The sequence below is a fragment of the Dysidea avara genome, chromosome 1, assembly GCF_963678975.1.
Source record: "Dysidea avara chromosome 1, odDysAvar1.4, whole genome shotgun sequence".
In the NCBI taxonomy this organism is placed as follows: Eukaryota; Metazoa; Porifera; class Demospongiae; order Dictyoceratida; family Dysideidae; genus Dysidea; species Dysidea avara.
The window spans coordinates 36576404-36596762 of record NC_089272.1 but is presented as its reverse complement, the minus strand read 5'-3'; the positions used below and the strand labels follow the sequence as shown (position 1 = coordinate 36596762).

The 20359-nt window shown below is 39.2% G+C and overlaps 1 protein-coding gene and 1 pseudogene across 1 annotated transcript in view; both read right to left on the bottom strand.

Annotated features, from left to right (window-relative positions):
* The window catches only part of LOC136263621 (uncharacterized), a gene marked incomplete in the record, with an annotated part of 463802 nt that overhangs the window by 388613 nt on the left and 54830 nt on the right, over positions 1–20359 (bottom strand).
* Positions 6300–7747, bottom strand: LOC136246423 (uncharacterized; annotated as a pseudogene).

Genomic DNA, 20359 nt, shown 5'->3' with positions numbered 1-20359 from the left:
GTGACCGGATTTGCGAAAAGGGGCCTTCCACACACATCTAATTTGCCAACTTTGACAATTGATAACTTCAGATTGGAAAGAGCTATTGCCTTGAAATTTGGGCAGTGGTGATTTCTTTGCAGCTGAACTCTCCACATGATGGTTTCTTTGTAGCTGAACTCTCTACAAGGTAAATTCTTCTAGCTGATCTCTCTACAGGGTGATTTGTTCGTAGCTGAATTCTGTACAGGTGATTTGTTTGCAGCTGAGCTCTTTACAGAATGGTTTCTTTGTAGCTGAACTCTCTAAAAGGTAACTTCTTCTAACTGATCTTTCTACAGGGCAATTTGTTTGTGGCAGAATTTTATACAGGGTGATTTCTTTGCAGCTGAACTCTCTACATGGTGGTTTCTTTGTAGCTGAACTCTCTACAAAGTAATTTCTTCTAGCTGATCTCTCTACAGGGTGATTTGTTTGTAGCTGAATTCTGTACAGGTGATTTGTTTGCAGCTGAGCTCTTTACAGAATGGTTTCTTTGTAGCTGAACTCTCTACAAGGTAACTTTTCTAGCTGAACTCTCTACAAGGTAACTTTTCTAGCTGAACTCTCTACAAGGTGGCTAGTTTGTAGCTGAACTCTCTACATGGTGGTTTCTTTGTAACTGAACTTTCTACAAGGTGACTTCTTCTAGCTGATCTTTCAATAGGGTGATTTGTTTGTAGCTTCACTCTCTACAAGGTAGCTTCTTCTAGCTGATCTCTCTACAGGGAGATTTGTTTGTAGCTGAACTCTCTACAGGTGATTTGTTTGAAGCTGAACTTTCTAAATGATGGTTTCTTTGTAGCTGATCTCTCTACAGGGTGATTTGTTTGTAGCTGAATTCTGTACAGGTGATTTGTTTGCAGCTGAGCTCTTTACAGAATGGTTTCTTTGTAGCTGAACTCTCTAAAAGATAACTTCTTCTAACTGATCTTTCTACAGGGCAATTTGTTTCTGGCTGAATTTTCTACTGTGTGATTTCTTTGCAGCTGAACTCTCTACATGGTGGTTTCTTTGTAGCTGAACTCTCTACAAGGTAATTTCTTCTAGCTGATCTCTCTACAGGGAGATTTGTTTGTAGCTGAACTATCTACAAGGTAACTTCTTCTAGCTGATCTCTCTACAAGGTGATTTATTTGTAGCTGAATTCTTTACAAGTGATTTGTTTGCAGCTGAGCTCTTTAAAGAATGGTTTCTTTGTAGCTGAACTCTCTACAAGGTAACTTCTTCTAGCTGATGTCTCTACAAGGTCACTAGTTTGTAGCTGAGCTCTCTACATGTTGGTTTTTTTGTAACTGAACTCTCTACAAGGTGACCTCTTCTAGCTGATCTTTCTACAGGGTGATTTGTTTGAAGCTGAACTCTCTACAAGGTAACTTCTTCTAGCTGATCTCTCTACAGGGAGATTTGTTTGTAGCTGAACTCTCTACATGATGGTTTCTTTGTAGCTGAACTCTCTACAAGGTAACTTCTTCTAGCTAATCTCTCTACAGGGAGATTTGTTTGTAGCTGAACTCTCTACATGATGGTTTCTTTGTAGCTGAACTCTCTGCAAGGTAACTTCTTCTATTGATCTCTCCACAGGGCGATTTGTTTGTATCTGAACTCTCTATATGGTGGTTTCTTTGTAGCTGAACTCTATACAAGGTGATTTTTTCTAGCTGAACTATCTCTTTCCATAGTTGCATGAACTCCCTACAAGGTAACTTCTTCTAGCTGACCTCTCTACAGGGTGACTTGTGTGTAGCTGATCTCTATACAGGTTTCTTATTACTAGCTGATCTCTTGAATTCTCTTCAGGGTGACTGCTCTATTAGGATGACTGCTCTGTTAGAGTATCTCGATCTCGCACTTGCTGCACCAAGTTGGATTTCGTGTTATAACTCCGTGGCTTTAAGTCTGATTCTTCTACACCATTGATGAGCCTTTCTAAGATGATTACTCCATCTGTACAACGATTTTCAAAGCGTTACCCCAAGCGGTTTATCTGGTAGGCGTGGCAAGCAGTCGTTTTTTATTAGCTGATCTCGATTGCGTAATTGTTACACACTGTTGGTTTTGTCGTTGTATCTTTCTGGATTTTAGCTCGATTTCTTTCAAACCACAAAAGGTTTGAGGTTCTGTAACGAAAAATTTGGTCCGGGGAAAAAATCGGTCCAGCCTGACCATTTTCAGTCGACCAAATTTAGTCCACCCGGACCATTTTTAGCATCTGAAATTGGTCCGACCTGACCAAAATTGGTCCGGCCCAAACCTAGTTGGCCACATGCACTCCTGACCACCCGGACTAATATTGGTAGACCAAAATGGGTCAGGGTGGACCACTAACGCATGCAGCCAATGATGCATAGCTATAAGTTGTTTGTGACGGAACACTGTAGCCGACCGTAGCTATAGGTATTCTCATTTACCAATCTCGAATAATGAGCATTGCAGGCAATATTACTGCATGGATTTGTGCTTAAAAGGTTATCCAACAAGGGCACAGATCATTGCATGCATGGGATCAGTTATAGCTGCATTGGAGGTGCTTAAGATCGAGATACTCTAATAGAGCAGTCACCTATAACATTCATCACCAGGCATTGATCCAAAAATAAATGAAGGTGGGTGGCTACCCAGCTTAGCCCAGATTTTAAGTCGAGAGTCCAAATTTACATCAGGAAAAGCTGACACTGTTGTTGTTTGGCTCGTACAGTGAAGCGCATGCACAGTAGCATGTGCACTGTGCTCTTATGCACATATAATGTCTGATCATGAGTTAACACTAATGGTTAGAACAATGCATCTGTAACACCTGCATGTGTACATACTGCAAATTCCTCTCTTTTGTATGTGATATGTAGGAGATGATAGCTTAGGTTTGCTCCATTAAATAACTAAATGTCTCCTACTGATCACATGGTCCTATATACTGGTATAAACATTTCCTTAAAAGTTATAGCTATAATATTCCCTGTACGCTTTTCACTACTTAACAAACTTTAAATTTTTACCAATTTTCACCTGTACACATATACCAGTAGGAGATGCAGGCACTGATTCAGAATAAACCAAGGTGGGTTGCTGGCCCAGATTTTAAGATGAGAGCCTTGAATGTCTCGGTAGTTACATCAGGGAATAGGGTTTTGAAGTGGGCGAATATTGGAAAATAGGGGAGCGATAAAGGCGATAATAGTAAATCGAGTGGGAGACTTGGGGTTAGTGATAGGGATGTTTTTGTTATTGAAAGAGTATGGGACATTGAATTATGATGTGTTAAGTTGTTTGGTAGAGAAGGATGCGGTAGTGTTGGAAGTAGTAGGATTGTGTTTATTTTGGGGTGCGGTAGGGAAATCAGCGCAACTAGGATTGCATACTTGATTGCCGGACGCAATGGAGGGTCCAACTCCGGTTTCAGCGTTAATTCATGCAGCAACGATGGTGACCGCGGGGGTATTTTTATTAATAAGATCTGGACATTTGTTTGAGGGCTGACAATATTATCATCTAGCTAGTATAGTGAAGCACATAGCTAGTAGCATGCCCTTGTGAACATAATAAGGCCAGGCAAACTTGATTAATTGTTTCTCATCCCCACCGGCATCCCTTTTTACCTCACCACCTCTAATTTCATTGTTGCTGTTATCAATCACGTGCACACGTATTTTGATGTTAGGAAGGCTGGTTATCATTTTACAGCACAGCAAATGTCACTTGCACCTCAGAAAAGGTAGCTAATACGTCAGTAATAGTTCTTAAAAGGTTTTATTTAACCTTTATAACAGACAGCTTGATTTGGAGTATTTCTTTACTAATGAATAATGATAAATAACCTCCCGCCCGCATGGAAATCTGAATTTTTGTGGATGAGAAACTAGTAATCAAGTTTTCCTGGCCTGATGTATTTTGTAATCCCAGTACAGGTTGATCATGAGTTAACACCAGTGGTTAAAAGAAACTATAATACACCATAACACCTGTGCACACGCAACACATACTACACATTCCTCTCTGTCATATGTGATATGTAGGAGATGATAGTGTAGGTTTACTCCATTGAATAACTAAATGTGAACTATCATCTACTCATGACATGCCCAACAAGAAGAAACACCACCATAAAGGTTGTAGCTATAATATTCTCAGTATGCTTTTCACTACTTAGCCAACTTAAAATTTTGAGGCAGTCGCATTATTTCATGGCCTTAGGGTGAATTGCTGCAGACATAAAAGTAAAATTGACTCAATCCTAAAGCAGACCCCATATTTTCCTTCAAAAAGTCCTCTACCTGGTGATAGTTAATATACTGCCCATGATCATAGATACGTAAGTTCATGTATATTGCTACCATCTACTGTAAGGTTATAGCCAGCTAGCATTGGAATCTGATGCAATGCAGGCATTTAGTTCATGTTGATATAACGAAAGAGTGCATGTTCATGATCAGTAATATTCAGCATTATTAAATAATGCATGTCTGAGTGGCTGCAAGGCTATGCATGGTGGGTGGCTAGCCACCCCATCTACCCCCTCTGGATCAGTCCCTGAGATGATATGTGTAGCTGTTTATGACAATGCATGCATGGGTATTCCCAGATTAATAAAGAACTGACCAAGGGTCAGAATTAACAAATTAAATTCTGAGCTAGCTATATGCAGAAGTTGAAGATAAGACATGTTTTAATGATAGATTTTATAATTGTCTACCATCCTCAAGTATAAGTGATCCAGCATAGGCTGGTGATTTCCGTCATGTTGCTGTAGTTGTTTGTCATAATCAACACAAACAGGCTGGATGAAAGATTCAACCAAACACTGCAGAGTCGATGATGCTTGTGAAGTTTATTGAGCATGTAAAAATATACTTGGAAAGAATATCTTGATGCCTGTGTTTTTTGCATACAACATTACACACCAAGAGTCCAGTATTGACCATGCATTTGAGTTGATGTATGCCAGAAGAAAACCTCTACTTCCCACTCGGACAGCTAGCTACTGACATGGAAAAGAAGAATGCAGGACTGTCTTTCCAATATAATATAATCATAAACTATACGCTACTCATTTATATAGTTTCCAGGCTAAGTCGGCTGCAGTGATCCGTCACAAAAAACTTAGCATGGACCGACCTGTCCACACACCCGCGGACCAACCAAAATCGGTCCAAGTGGTCAGGGGGTGCATGAGGCCAACCAAGTTTTGGCCGGACCAATTTTAGTCAGGCCGGACCAATTTTGGATGCCAAAAATGGTCCGGCCGGACTAAACTTGGTCAATCAAATTTTGTCCGGCCGGACCAGTTTTGGTATCCAAAATCGGTCCGGCCGGACCGATATTTCTGACAGTTCAATAGTTAACCTATTCACCCACCGATTTTCAGCTTCTTACCATACGCGGTTTACCCTGTAGGCGTGACAACATATTGGTGTTATTTTTCGTGAATAATCGCTCATAACTCTTTACCTGTTTATCGTATTCCAGCCAAAGTTGGTACCGAGATGCGCCTTTACATCCCCCTTCTGTGTGCCAAATTGCAAGGCAATCAGATATGGCATTCGAGTTTTATAGCAGTTTTTGTAAGTGTGCGACAAGAAAAAGAAAATAAGAAGAAAAATAACCAAGAAACTGAGCAAGGCAAGGCATTCCATCTGACCGATCTCGTCCTGGCGACATATACCACCCTGACTTTCATCTTGGTCGTCCTGCCTATTTTGATCTCTCCGTCAGGAGTACCACTCAGCTGTCATATCTTCTGCTTCTTCTCAGGCTGGGGTGGCCGCTGCTGTTGGTGAGATAGCTAAGGACAACCAATACCAGGAAATTGTAAATGATAATGGAGGAGATTTTATCCCTCTTGTATGTGAGACCTTTGGTGTTTGGTCACCATATGCCCTATCAATTTTAGGATCCATAGCTGACAGAACAACTGTTAGAAATGGTTTACCACGAAAGTTTGCTAGGCGCCAACTTCTCCAGCAACTGTCTGTGACTTTGTGGAGGTACAATGCAAAAATGATACTCCGCCAGTATTCGCTTACTGCTGAGGACGAATTTCCTGACTTTGACATTGGTTAAGTTAAGTACGTATAGGTAGTAATAAGTATACAGTTAGGTAATAAGTAGTGGTGTGTTGTAGTTTTTTTTTTATCAACTTTGCCTGGCCTCAGGAAAAAAAAAACACAAGAAACTGAGCCAATTTTTGAAGTCGCATATCTCGGGAACGCGCGAAGCGATTTCGCTGGACTGCCCTTTCCTACCACCCCCAGCACAGATTGCAAGTGCTGGCCAACTGAACAAAATTAAGCGGACAAATGGGATTCCACTGTCACTAAGTCCACTGACTGTGGAGTCCTGGTGTAAACACCAATGGAAGACCGTGCCCCTTGAATACACTGAATTGCCGAGCGCAACAACGAAAAGCTCAGGCAACAACGCAGCCAACCCAGAACCACAGAATAATCATCTCCCCACTTTTTGGCCAGAAGAGAAGCAAGTCGCTTATAAAAAAACAGTAGCCTCATGGGCTAAACCGCCAGTGGCAGCCAAAACAATTGGAGTGAAAGTGGCATGCTCCACTTCTCGAACCCGCTGACCATAAGCACGATGCTTAATCTTTTCATGCTTCCTAAAGGTGGACGACAGAGAGGAGGAACTATTAGAAGGAGCAAAAGGGTTAAAAACACGGACATCAATGAAACATCTCTGCCAACCGTCAGGATGAGGCTAGGGCAGACATACATGCTAAAAGACTGCCAACCGTCAACCGTCAGGATGAGGCTAGGGCAGACATACATGCTAGGGGATTCTGGGGGCAGCGGCAAAGTGCCTTTTTTGACGTAAGGGTGTTTCATCCTAATGCACCGAGCTACTGCAACACCAGTGTCCCCTCTTTGTATCGACGTCACGAGGTACAGAAGAAACGTGAGTATGGTGACCGTGTCAGAGAGGTTGAGCAGGCCTCCTTCACTCCCCTTGTGTTTGCGACCACTGGAGGTATGGGAAGGGAGGCAATAGTTTTCTACCGTCGTTTGGCTGACCATCTATCTCGCCGCGGCTCTACTAGTTACAGTCAGACTCTGACTTTTATCCGATGCACATTGTCTTTTTCTCTACTTCGGTCAGCTACAATGTGCATACGTGGAAGTAGGTCCATCTCGCATCGCTCCTCTGATGCCTCTCCTGAGATGGGCCGCATTGATGAGCACAGGGACTTTTAAACTTTCAGCAATCTGGTCCTTTCAGTTGTCCAGCACGTGCTTTCTTTGTGCTGGGGGTGGTAGGCAAGGGCAGTCCATCCAGCCCCAGGAAAAAAAAATTGAAACATCTCTCCGAACGACCACCCCAGAAGCCATTTACAGCAACATCCAAGCGAGCCGAATCCTGAGTATTAGAGGTGGCAAGAGGGAACTCATCAGAATGCTGAACCGGCTGTAACTCTGGCTCAACACACACCTGGGAGCAAACCTCAGTAAGAACGGTAGCAGTAAGGTCCCTAATCTCGTTATGACGCAAGGAAGGTAAACCCCCTTTGGGACAGGACAAAGCATGCTCAACAGAAAAGGAGGTTCCGCAAGCACAAAGGGAAGGAGGACGAAGTGGGGACCAACCATACCTCAAAGCCAAAGCATCCTGGAAAGCAGATCTAAGATCTGCCGCACTCCAAATTGCGGCAGATGTAAGATCTGCAAATCTAAGATCTGCTTTCCAGCCAAAGCATCCTGGAAAGCAGATCTGCCGCACTCCACATTCCAAATTTGAGCGAAGCGATTTCGCTCAAATTTGGAATGTGGAGTGCTGCAGTTGGAGGGAATGTCCACAGCAAAAATCGTCTTGTTTCATCAAGGAAGCACAGAGCTACGGAGGTGCGAAAATTGCGTTTTCTTTCTTCCTGTCAATATACTCACGGGTTTTACGCGCCGGCTTCTTGGGCCGCACGACACACTACCGTGTGTCTTGATACACTCAGTGTTATTATTATTATTATTAAATACAGAGAAAAAGGCATTATGCCTGTGAGTCCTGCTCATTACAATAAACAATTACATTAAGAATAAAAGTTATCAATCAAAATTTTAAAGTTGTCAGTAGAATTAGATGACACTACATAATTGGGTAAATTATTCCATGAATTGATGGTTCTTACTGAAAAGAATTTACTTCGAACATTCTTTTTGGCATGAGGTTTAAAAAGTTTGAAGTCATGTCCCCTTGTGGCACTTGACAAATTCAGGTGGAAAAATAATTCGGGTTGAAGAATAACATTCCCTTGTAAGATATTATCATGTACCACGGTAGTGGTCATGTACCACGGTAGTGGTACATAATAGGGATCAGGCAGAAATTTTTCAAAACACTCTAATAGAACGCACGCCAAAAGCAGCCTTCAGGGCTTTAGATTTTATTTCTAAAACATTCTATACCTTTCTTTTGTGTTTACAACACTAGCCAACAAGTATTAAAAGTAAGGGAAATGGTTTTAGGTGTTTTTTAAAATTTTGAAAATGGTTAGATTCTCCATCTTCTTCTTTCTTTCTTCTTTCTTGTTTCGCGCGCCTACAGCTCGTAGGAAGTAGATATCAGCCCTAAAAACGTATGGCGTATTTAAAAAACATTCGTACCCAGGTCTGTGTGGTATTAAAATCTTCCCTCTCTAATGCGATTGCGAGATATAGAGCAAGAATCACTCTTCGCGACGCCATTCGATCGAGAAGCCATACAGATGATAATATAGAATTGTTTAAAATTCCATTGCTTTAGCTCACAGGACTAAAATGCATCAAGTTGTATCACACTAAACATTAAACATAACTATTGTTCACTGAAACTCGGGTTTTAGACTTCCTTCATTACGAGACAGTGAAGGGGGTGTGGCCCGCACCTCGTCACTTAAACTATTACTGTACGCCTTTCGTGTATACTTTCTATTATATTCTTCAGCTGTTTACTAGCTAAGAGTCGACATAACAAGGCTTGTAAGCTATTGGAACACACTGGTAAATTTCGAATTGAAAAGGGGTGTGTCCCTTCCGTACGCGATTGAAAAATAAAAAGCGGGATACTCCGTATACTCAGCACTTTAATTGGAGTCGACCACGTTTTGTCAAGCGTGTGTTGAAGAGGAAGAGCACAATGATTAAACTTAATTATGTAATTATTTATTAAACTTATTTATGTAATTGTTTATTGCCAGTTGATATTACAATGGGTTTCTTTATTAAACAATCATGTACTGTTGAACGTATATTTAAGAAGTAGTCCATGTGCATGGACATGAAAAAAATCATGAAACTAGTGGGGCAAAAAAATTATTAATTTTCAACAAGTAGAATAGGGATCAAAGATTTGATTTTGAAAAAAACTGCGTAAACAAGAAGTAATAGGGATGATAATCCACAAAATTCTATGCATCATCAGTTCAAAGCAAGTTATTTGAATAGTGTACACTCAATTTGCGATTCCTATTTCAACTTGTGGTTAAATTTTGTTAAAATGTTGAAATAGGAATCGCAAATTGAGTGTACACTATTCAAATAACTTGCTTTGAACTGATGATGCATAGAATTTTGTGGATTATCATCCCTATTACTTCTTGTTTACGCAGTTTTTTTCAAAATCAAATCTTTGATCCCTATTCTACTTGTTGAAAATTAATAATTTTTTTGCCCCACTAGTATACCATAATCATGTCAGCACGATGCCTTCGATATGACAATGTAGGAAGCTTGAGGGTAACCAGACATTCATCATACTCCAAACTGGACAGATCCTGAACACATTTAGTGGCTCTTCTTTGCACTCCCTCCATCCTGTCACAATCTCCAATATAATTGGGTCCCCATACAACGTTAGCATATTCAAGGTGAGGTCTTACCAGAGCCTTGTAGAGTATTGGAAGGGTCTTTCTATTTAGAGTGTTAAATGATTTTTTGATTAATCCCAATACACGATTGGCTTTGTTTATAGCAGAGGTTGCTTGGCTATGGAACTTTAAGCTAGAATCCACTATTATTCCTAAGTCTTGATGTTCTGATACTACCTGTAGGGGTTGTCCATCCATATAATATGTATGACATGGGTTAGAGTTACCCAGATGCATAACAAATGTCTTAACAATGTTGAAATTCAGCAACCACTTCATTGACCACTCTTTTAGTAATAAGAGATCTTGTTCCAATTGATAGTTACTCTGCTGGTTTACAATTGGGCAAAACAACTTAACATCATCAGCAAACAACAACACTTGGGATGATACTACACTGGGAAGATCATTGACATAAATTGAAAACAAAAGAGGGCCAATCACAGATCCTTGAGGCACACCACTGATCACATTACTTGTAGCTGATTTAACACCATTAATCACAACAGCCTGTTTCCTTTGAGAGAGAAAAGATCTAATCCACTGCAGAACTTTGCCCTGTATGCCATAAGCTTCAAGTTTTAAAAGTTATCTTTCATGTGGGACAGAGTCAAAGGCCTTACTGAAGTCCAAATACAGTACATCAACAGGGATGCCTTTCTCAAGAGATTCAGTCCAGTAATGTCGTGCAGTTAAAAGTTGTGTAACACAGGAGCGTCTTGGCATAAAACCATGCTGTTCATTAGCTAATAGATTATTCCTAAATAGATAGTCAAACATTTTATCTCTGATCACTGATTCCAATACCTTGCAAATCAGTGGAGTCAGTGTTGGGCAAGTTACTTTTTACAAGTAACTAATTACATATTACATGCAACTGAACTATTTAGTTACAGTTACATATTACTCATAAAATATAGTAACTATAATAATATTACATTACTTTGTGTCCACAGCCTTAAGCTGTCACGTGTGAAACTACCACCTTATGATGTGACACGATAGCGTTGTTGGACAATGTGCAAATCTTGGTTATAAGTAAGAAGCTGGTGAATAGGGACCCGCCTATTATGCTGGCATGATAATGAGCATAATAGGTGCCTGAAAGCATTGAGCATAATGCTAGCATAATAGGCAGAACACTTGTGCATTACCATAAATTCTTGCTTATCAAAATACATATCACAGAAAAAGATCGATATACTCTAATAGAACAGTCATAAAATAATAGACAGCTGACTGTTCTATTAGAGTATATCGATCTTTTCCGTGACATGGATTTTGACAAGCAGGGATTTAGAGTTTATGCTTCAGCAACTTACTGTTTTCCCATAAAGTTCAAATTTACTAGAAAAAAATGAGAACTGAAGTATAAATATTGAGCATAATTTGAGCATAATAGGTAAATATTGAGCATTAATTTAAGCATAATAGGCAAAATTTTGAGCAGTGCAGCATAGCATAATAGGTAAAATAATGAGCATAATCGGCGGGTCCCTACTGGTGAATAAGCTTCATTCAGTAGGCTTCATTACTCCGTTGTGGCTAGGCGTTACTCAGTGGATTACTAACGAGATTAGTAACTTCGTTACTTGTAGTAATAATATAACGTAATTTTAGATTCGTTACAGTAATTATATTACTTTGGTAATGCGTTACATTTGCAAGTAAAGTAACTTGAGTTATATTACCTGTTTTTATAGTGTATTTCGTTATATTACTTAGTTACCACAAAAGTAATAATATTATGTAACACGTTACTCCCAACACTGTATACACTAACATTACAATAGCGGATCCAGGATGGGGCATTTGAGGTAATTGCCCCCCCCCCCCCCCCCCCCTCAACCTTGTGGAGGAGCCTGAGGAGCCATACTTCTGATTAAATTTTTACCTCTCATCATCAGCTGGATATCATTTACCTGGATATCACCAAGGCTTTTGATACTATTTCTCATTCACATCTACTTCACAAACTCCGTATGTTCGATATTGGCGGTGAACTCTGGTCATGGTTTCTGGCATATGTTACTAATAGGTCTCAATTTGTATCAATCAATGGCTGTAATTCCAATCTTCTCCCTTTTGAATCAGGAGTACCTCAGGGTAGTATACTTGGTCCTTTATTATTCATTATTTACATGAATGATATCTCCTGTGCCATCACTTACAGTAAAATCTTTCTTTTTGCAGATGATACAAAATGCTTTAAACATATCAAAGTACCAAGCGACATGCAGCTCTTACAACATGATTTAAACTGCTTATCAAATTGGAGCACAACATCTCTATTGTCATTTCATTCCTCTAAAAGTACCCATCTGTCGTTTAAATGTAAATTTACATCCACTTATAACATCAATGGCAATCCTATAAACACTTCCCATTTGCATAAAGACCTAGGTGTCCTGATTAGTGACAATCTCAATTGGAACGAGCATCATGACTACATTCTAAAGAAAGCCTATAAGACTCTGGGACTTGTACGTAGAACCTTTTGTAAAACCATTGTGCCTTCGGTTACGCTCAAACTATATATATCCTTAGTAAGATCACAGCTCCTATACTGTGCACCAGTGTGGCGACCTCATCTCTTAAAAGACATCTCCAAAATTGAACAACTTCAACGTAGGGCAACTAAATATATTTTACAAGACTTCTCCTCAGACTACAAAACACGGCTGACAAAACTCAATTTGCTTCCATTAATGTACATCTTTGAAATATCAGACATAATCTTTTTTGTGAACTCTCTGAAACATCCCACTCCAAGCTTCAATATCAACCTCTACATTTCATTCTCCCATAGTACTACAAGATCCAATTCAGTCAAGCTACACCACAACATATCCTTTACTAATAAAGAGCGTCATTTTTATTTCAACCGAATCTGTCGCCTTTGGAATTCCCTACCAATCATTGATATAAGTTTGCCTATAGAAACCATCAAAAGACACATCAAATCTTTTCTCTGGAATCATTTTATCACAAACTTCAATTCTACTGACCCACACAAATATCATTATCTCTGTCCGTGTGGTAACTGTGTCAGCAATCATCTTGTCATGAACTTTGATCTCTTGTAGTTACATACTAATTAATTTATAATTAAATAAATAAGTAACTTACTGTAGTTAAGTAATTAATTTTTGTAACATACTCAGGCCACTAGCACAGATTGCTAGTGGACCCTCAGCATGGACTAATATTGTTTTCATGAATGTGTAACCACTGTATCTGTATGTAGTTGTACCCATGCTGAAAAGCCTTATAAATAAATAAATAAATATAAATAAATAAAATACTAAACTTTATGCCAGGCCAAGATCAGTTCATAAAACTCACAAAAATATGAACATTCACTAACATTTATTACGAATTCATCTGAAACTGAAGTCAAACTAGCTATGAAATGGTCACCCAGCACCTTCGTGTGTACTAAGCGCCTCTAAAATAATTTTAGGGTTGCTGTTGTTTAAGACATTCAGAGCCTTTACAACAGCTTTAAAGACTTCACAGCCATCTGCAAAAGCCAGAATGGTAAAATCAACAGTGAGATGCTGCTAAGAAGTGTATTATTTGCTGCTTCAAAAATGCAGCAACTAACAAGGGGATCTGGCTCACACTAACCACCTATAACTTGCTTGTTTGTGCCCCTCCCCTTGCTAGGTCCTGGATCCGCTCCTGCATTACATGTATAGCTCAAATTAACAATTACAATAATACTACAGAAATTTCTTCTGAAAAACTAATTTGGGAGTCATCTTTAGTGATATTTTGGTTAATTATTGAACTCAATGAATTGTGTTACATAGATGGTTGAATCAGAGGAGAGAACTAGACACCGGTAACAATCTACAGCCTGTTTGCATACACCTGAGCCCTTGTTTTTTGTTAATCAAACTCTTGTAACATGGGTCAGCTGCCCAAACATTTAGTAGCATTGTAAAACCATTTAAATGCTGGAACTGCTTATCAAAAAAGTGCCTTGATATTATTATCTAATCCAAAACAGCCTAGCTGTAAAAAAAGTGTGCGGCCCTCAGAAAGGCTATGGTGAAAAAAGATGTGAAATCCAAGGTGGCGGCCAAGAAATGGCTGTGATGGTAGGTTAATGGTAAAAATTTTAATAACGACAATTCAGGTGAATTTTTATGCCGCTTCACAAAATTTACCTAAATTGTCATTATTAAAATTTTTACCATTAACCTACCATCACAGCCATTTCTTGGCCGCCACCTTGGATTTCACATCTTTTTTCACCATAGCCTTTCTGAGGGCCGCACACTTTTTTTACAGCTTGGCTGTTTTGGATTAGATTTCATTTTTTTTTGTATTTGTATACCCCAAAGCCGGCCTATGGCCAGCTTTGGGACTTTTTTAACCTATGTTTTTTTCTTTACTACAGGAAGAAGAAAAGATGAAGTAGATGTACTTTAAATATTTTATCAGTAAATGTACAAATTATATATACTGTATAATACATATGTGACCGGATTTGCGAAAAGGGGTCTTCCACACACATCCAATTTGCCAACTTTGACAATTGATAACTTCAGATTGGAAAGAACTATTGCCTTGGTGTTTGGGCAGTGGTGAGCACCACTATAGCTGAATACATGGTGAAATTTTCAGGTTAATATGTTACTTGAACACTGAGTTATGGTCTCCAACGTTTACGGAATTGGATGTGTGTGGAAGACCCCTTTTTGCAAATCCGGTCACATATATTGATTACAGAAATCTCCATGGTGGTTTCTTTTGTAACTGAACACTCTACAAGGTGACTTCTTCTAATTGCTCTCTCTACAGGGTGAATTGTTTGTAGCTGAACGATCTACAAGGTAACTTCTTTTAGCTGATCTCTCTACAGGGTGATGTGTTTGTAGCTGAATTTTGTAGAGGTGATTTGTTTGCAGCTGAGCTCTTTACAGAATGGTTTCTTTGTAGCTGAACTCTCTAAAAGGTAACTTCTTCTAACTGATCTTTCTACAGGGCAATTTGTTTCTGGCAGAATTTTCTACAGGGTGATTTCTTTGCAGCTGAACTCTCTACATGGTGGTTTCTTTGTAGCTGAACTCTCTACAAGGTAATTTCTTCTAGCTGATCTATCTACAGCGAGATTTGTTTGTAGCTGAACTATCTACAAGGTAACTTCTTATAGCTGATCTCTCTACAGGGTGATTTGTTCGTAGTTGAATTCTGTACAGGTGATTTGTTTGCAGCTGAGCTCTTTACAAAATGGTTTCTTTGTAGCTGAACTTTCTCCAAGGTAACTTCTTCTAACTGATCTTTCTACAGGGTGATTTGTTTGTAGCTGAACTATCTACAAGGTAATTTCTTCTAGCTGATCTCTCTACACGGTGATTTGTTTTTAGCTGAATTCTGTACAAGTGATTTGTTTGCAGCTGAGCTCTTTACAGAATGGTTTCTTTGTAGCTGAACTCTCTACAGGGTGATTTGTTTGTAGCTGAAATCCCTACAAGGTAACTTCTTCTAGCTGATCTCTCTACAGGGTGATTTGTTTGTAGCTGAACTCTCTACAGGTGATTTGTTTGTAGCTGAACTCTCTACAAGGCGATACTTCTAGGTGATCTCTCTACAGGATTCCTTGTTTCTAACTGAACTCTCAACAGGGTGATCTGTTCATAGCTGAACCTTCTACTGGGTGATTTGTTTGCAGCTGAACTCTCTAAATGGTGGTTTCTTTGTAGCTGAACTCTCTACAATGTGACTTCTTCTAGCTGAACTCTCTACAAGGTGACTTGTTTCTAGCTGATCTCTCTACAGGGTGACTTGTTTCTAGCTGAACTCTCTACAGGTGATTTGTTTGTAGCTGAACTCTCTACATGGTGGTTTCGTTGTAGCTGAACTCTCTACAAGGTAACTTCTTCTAACTGATCTTTTTACACTGCATATTTGTTTGTAGCTGAGTTCTCTACAGGGTGATTTGTTTGCAGCTGAACTCTCTACATGGGAGTTTCATTGTAGCTGAACTCTCTACAATGTGACTTCTTCTAGCTGAACTCTCTACAGGTGATTTGTTTGCAGCTGAACTCTCTACATGGTGGTTTCTTTGTAGCTGAACTCTCTACAAGGTAACTTCTTCTAGCTGACACTGTGAAAAAAGAGGGATATAAGATGGTATTTCCAGTGGCTTATTGAATACAAAAAAGCTTGGTATAACCTGTATTATGCTAACAATCCCTATAAGGCTTTAGTTAATGTGTTAAACATACTGAAACCATATATGTGATAGTATAGTGTGGGCATTATATCAGATATAAGCTATTCCAAGTATTGTGGTAATTAAACTGAAACCATACATGCAATAGTATAGTATGCATTATACTAAAGTATAAGATGAGTATAATACAGGATTTATATTAAGGCTTATTTGTATTCAATAAGCCACTGGAAATACCATCTTATATCCCACCTTTTTCACAGTGTGATCTTTCTACAAGGTGAATGAGTTTTTTGCAGCTGAACTCTTTACTTTGTAGCTGAGCTCTCTAAAAGGTGACTTCTTCTAGCTGAACTCTCTACAGGATGATTTGTTTGCAGCTGAACTCTCTATGTGGTAGTTTCTTTGTAGCTGAACTCTCTACAATGTGACTTCTTCTAGCTGAACTCTCTACAGGGTGACTTGTTTTTAGCTGATCTCTCTACAGCGTGACTTGTTTCTAGCTGAACTCTCTACAGGTAATTTGTTTGCAACTGAACTCTCTACATGGTGGTTTCTTTGTAGCTGAACTCTCTACAAGGTAACTTCTTCTAGCTGATCTTTCTACAGGGTGATTTGTTTGTAGCTGAATTCTCTACAGGGTGATTTATTTGCAGCTTAACTCTCTACAAGGTGACTTCTTCTAGCTGAACTCTCTACAGAGTGATTGATTTTTTTTGCAGTTGAACTCTCTACATGGTGGTTTCTTTGTAACTTAACTCTCTACAGGGTGATTTGTTTGTAGCTGAACTCTCTACAGGGTGATCTGTTCATAGCTGAACTCCCTATAAGGTAACTTCTTCTAGCTAATCTTTCTACAGGGCGATTTGTTTGTAGCTGAGTTCTCTACAGGGTGATTTGTTTGCAGCTGAACTCTACATGATAGTTTCTTTGTAGCTCTACAATGTGACTTCTTCTATCTGAACTCTCTACAAGGTGACTTGTTTCTAGCTGATCTCTCTACAGGGTGACTTGTTTCTAGCTGAACTCTCTACAGGTGATTTGTTTGCAGCTGAACTCTCTACATGGTTTATTTCTTTGTAACTGAACTACCTGCAAGGTGACTTCTTCTAGCTGATCTCTCTACAGGGAGGTTTGTTTGTAGCTTAACTCTCTACAGGTGATTTGTTTGTAGCGGAACTCTCTACATGATGGTTTCTTTGTAGCTGATCTCTCTACAAGGTAATTTCTTCTAGCTGATCTCTCTACAGGCCGATTTGTTTGTAGCTGAACTCTCTACATGATGATTTCTTTGTAGCTGAACTCTCTACAAAGTGATTTCTTCTATAGCTGATCTTTCTACAGGGTGATTTGTTTGTAATTGAACTCTCTACATGATAGATTCTTTGTAGCTGAACTCTCTACAAGGTGATTTCTTCTATAGCTGATCTTTCTACAGGGTGATTTGTTTGTACCTGAACTATCTACATGATGGTTTCTTTGTAGCTGAACTCTCTACAAGGTAACTTCTTCTAGCTGATCTCTCTACAGGATAATTTGTTTGTACCTGAACTCTCACATGATTGTTTCTTTGAAGCTGAACTCTCTACAAGGTGATTTCTTCTAGCTGATCTTTCTACAGGGTGATTTGTTTGTAGCAGAACTCTCTACAAGGAAACTTCTTCTAGCTGATCTCTCTACAGGGAGATTTGTTTGTAACTGAACTCTCTATACATGATTTGTTTGCGGCTGAATTCTCTACATGATGGTTTCTTTGTAGCTGAACTCTCTACAAGGTAACTTCTTCTAGCTGATCTCTTTACAGGGTGAATTGTTTGTAGCTGAACGATCTACAAGATAACTTCTTCTTACTTATCTCTCTACAGGGTGATTTGTTTATAGCTGAACTTTCTACAAGGAAACCTCTTTTAACTGAGCTCTGTACAGGGTGAATTGTTTGTAGCTGAACTATCTACAAGCTAACTTCTTCTAGCTGATCTCTCTACAGGATGATTTGTTTGCAGCTGAACTATCTACAAGGTAACTTCATCTATCTGATCTCTCTACAGGGTGATTTGTTTGTAGCTGAATTCTGTATAGGTGATTTGTTTGCAACTGAGCTCTTTACAGAATGGTTTCTTTGTAGCTGAACTCTCTACAAGGTAACTTCTTCTAGCTGATGTATCTACAGGGTCACTAGTTTGTAGCTGAATTCTCTACATGGTGGTTTCTTTGTAACTGTATCTACAAGGTGACATCTTCTAGCTGATCTTTCAACAGGGTGATTTGTTTGTAACTGAACTCTCTACAAGAAAACTTCTTCTAACCGATGTCTACACAGGGTGAATTGTTTGTAGCTGAACTCTCTATAGGGTGATTTGTTTGTAGCTGATCTCTATACAGGTTACTTATTTCTAACTGATCTCTTGAATTCTGTTCAGGGTGACTGCTCTATTAGGATGACTGCTCTATTAGAGTATCTCGATCTCGCACTTGCTACACCAAGTTGGATTTCGTGTTATAACTCCGTGGCTTTAAGTCTGATTCTTCTACACCATTGAAGAGCCTTTCTAAGATGATAACTCCATCTGTACAGCGATTTTCAAAGCATTACCCCAAGTGGTTTATCTGGTAGGCGTGGCAAGCATAATAATAATAATAATAATAATAAAATAAATATAAATTAGCTAATCTCGATTGCGTAATTGTTACACACTGTTGATTTTTTCGCTGTATCTTTCTGCTTTTTAGCTCGATTTCTTTCAAACCACAAAAGGTTTGAGGTTCAATAGTTAACCTATTCACCCACCGATTTTCAGCTTCTTCCCATACGCGGTTTACCCTGTAGGCGTGACAACATATTGGTGTTATTGTTCGTGCATAATCGCTCATAATTCTTTGCCTGTTTATGTTATTCCAGCCAATGTTTGTACCGAGATGCGCCTTTATACCCCACTTCTGTGTGCCAAATTTCAAGGAAATCGGATAACGCGTTCGCGTTTTATAGCAGTTTTTGTAAGTGTGCGAAAAGAGGAAGAAAAATAAGAAGAAAAAAAAATAACGAAGAAACTTAGCCAATTTTTGAAGTCGCATATCTCAGGAATGCCTGAAGCGATTTCGCTCAAATTTGGAATGTGGAGTACTGAAGTTGGAGGGAATGTACACAGCAAAATTTGTCGTGTTTCATCAAGGCAGCACAGAGCTACGGAGGTGCGAAAATTGCGTTTTCTTTCTTTCTGTCAATATACTCACGGGGTTGCGCGCCGGCTTCTTGGGCCGCACGACACACTACCGTGTGTCTTGATTATTATTGTATGGGCAAGAATGAGCTTTAATAGTATCCCATACATTTAGTATAGATGATTCAGGTACACAAACATGTTTACAATATGAAAACATGCTTGTTCCAGTACAAATCATTGGGAGTTAACCGTATTCACCTCCTTGATATTAATGTATTTGGTGGGGACTCAGTGTGTGTGTTGGCAATTATGTTGGAACTCTTTTTTCAGAATTACAATTTTTGTTTGGTTGACTTTAAACTGTGAAACATGGCATTTGTTTTAGATGTGGAAAGACATGAAGCAGTTTTCTTCCTAACCCATGCTGGGTAACAAACATTCACTGTAAGTGTTACAGTGCAGTAATAACCTTTATTATTAGTGTTACATGTATCCTAGCTCTACTAATGAATGATCTCAAGACAGTGTGATGAACATCTAACTCTAACAATGTAGCTGCACATAGTTTAACTTCTTGGCCATCACACTAATCATGCAGAAACTTGTAGTTGTGAGTGCTCCAATGTCACGTTATCACGCACACACACACACAATCATGCACACACACGCTCTTGTATAATACATAATAACTGCTCATACATGATTATTTCTTAAGTACAGTGGTGTATTTGCTGTGCTCTGACAATGCAAATCTTGTGCAGTCTTGCTCATCAGAACTCATTAACTCATGTATTGGATTAAATATTGTTTACTGACTACTATTGCGGTTAATAAATTGTAAGGATCTAGCAATATACCATATCACAGCAAATCACAAAGTTCAGTTAATGTACATAATACACTTACTATATTGCTCTACATAACTAACAGGCACAGTAAGTCGTCATTCCCTATCAAGAAGTACAGTACCGCTCAATATTAAGTTCACAGCGCACGCGTTACGCGTGATTTCCACACGCGTGAACTGCTGTACATACACGCGGCTTGACTTCGTGTACACGCAACTACATGCGTGACTTGCTACACGCATTACGCGTGTAGCTAAAGTGCACTACGCGTGTAGCTGAAGCGCACTACGCGTGTAGCCGAAGC